Consider the following 1,705-nt stretch of genomic DNA (forward strand, 5'->3'; position numbering starts at 1 on the left):
GCAGAGGGACGGACACGGGGCAGCGGGGCAGCCCCGGGGCCGTGGGGCTCAGCCCTGGCCGCGCTCAGCGCCAGCGCAGCTCTGGGGGACCACCACCCTCAGGAGCTCCTGCCAGGCTCAGGGATGTGGTCAGCAGCCGTGCAGGGTGATTTTTCCTCACGGCCTTTATATCTCAGCTGCTTCTGAGGTGCTGGAAGAGCAAAGTGTCCTCTGCCTAGCACCCGGCCAGATTCTGTGCCCTGAGCCTAGATGCTCCCTGCAGGAGCTGGTCTATTGATCATCTCGGCACATCCTCATTGACCCCCTTAGCCCAGCCCAGCAGCCAGGATGTCTCCAGGGTCAGGATCCCACAAAGGGCTCGGGAGCCATGGTGTGAGCCCTGGGGCCTGCCGGAGCCGTGGCACCACCCAAACCCACCAGGACACCAGGGTGAGCTGTGTGAGTGGCGTGGTCAGGAAAGCGCCGAGCTGGCAGCGCTGGGGTTCCACACGGGTATTGCAGCCCTTCCTGTGTGCAAGGAGGGAGCTCTCAGGAAGGGCTCAGGATGACACTGAATATGCAACAGCACACAAGGTGGTGGATCGATCTGCATGGAGTGCCAGGGTGCGGGGTGGGGTGTGCAGGCACTCCCACTGCAAGGGCAGTGAGCTCTGCAGCAGGGTGCCCTGAGAGCAGCACGCCAGGGCACACAGCACCCAAGGACCCCTGCTTCAGCCTATCCGTCCTCTGAACATCACCTGGCACAGGGGGCAGAATGACCTGCCAGCCTAAAGTCTGTGTTGGGGCTGCTCTTCCGGCAATGTCAAGCCCCAGTCCTCCAGGAAAGCTCCTTCCCTGCCTGTGATCTGAAGCTTTTCCCTGGAAATACTCTAAACAGAAACAAAAAACACATCAAGGAATGAAAATGCCTTTTCAGAGTCTGTGAAGCCTCAAGTTGCCATCCAAGGGAAGACACAGAAACCTCATGTCCCTGCTGTGGGCAGCCTGAGCTCCACCACAGTGCAGAATCCCAGGGCTCTGGGGTGTGTACGAAGCAGAGGCAGGAGCCCTGTCCTGCCAGGGCAGTGACAGGGGTGGATGCAGCAGCCATGCCCTAAAACATGAAATAACTTCTTCACCCCACACACTGCATGGCTGAGGTACAAATACTTTGCTTAGGCACCCAGCCAGCCCTAGGGACTCAGGGATGCTCTCCAGCACCAGGATGCTCTGCCCCAGGGATAACTCTCACTCGGCAAAGGGAATTGGGCACCTCCCTTGGTGGTGGCACCTGCCTGTGTAGGGATAACAGGGCTGGGACAGCACTTGTTGAGGGACACCCTGGAACCGGTGCAGCTGCTCCTCTGCTGCAGGACGGGGCTGTCAGCAGCCCGAGGGACCCCAATCCCTCCTGGCCCCACTGCTGCCCACACCGAGCTGGGGATGGGGGCACGGGCACCGTGTATGGGGCCGGCAATGCTCTCCCCACGCTATTCTTAGGAAGGGTAAAGTTTATACAAGAAATTTAAGCTTTAAGCCCAGGCACCATAAATAGTCTATTTTTCAAGGGCTCCAAGTCAGTTGTAGGCTCAAAGCCAGAGCCGAAATTTGGCAGCTGTCTTTGTTTAGTGATTAATTAAAATGAGGTAACAAAACGAGACATATCTATTAACGAGGGTATTTGCAGCGTCAGTAGAGGATTCCAAATGGCTGATTTTTTCCCCTT

The sequence above is a fragment of the Corvus brachyrhynchos genome, unplaced genomic scaffold (assembly GCF_000691975.1).
Source record: "Corvus brachyrhynchos isolate BGI_N302 unplaced genomic scaffold, ASM69197v1 scaffold236, whole genome shotgun sequence".
NCBI classification, from domain to species: domain Eukaryota; kingdom Metazoa; phylum Chordata; class Aves; order Passeriformes; family Corvidae; genus Corvus; species Corvus brachyrhynchos.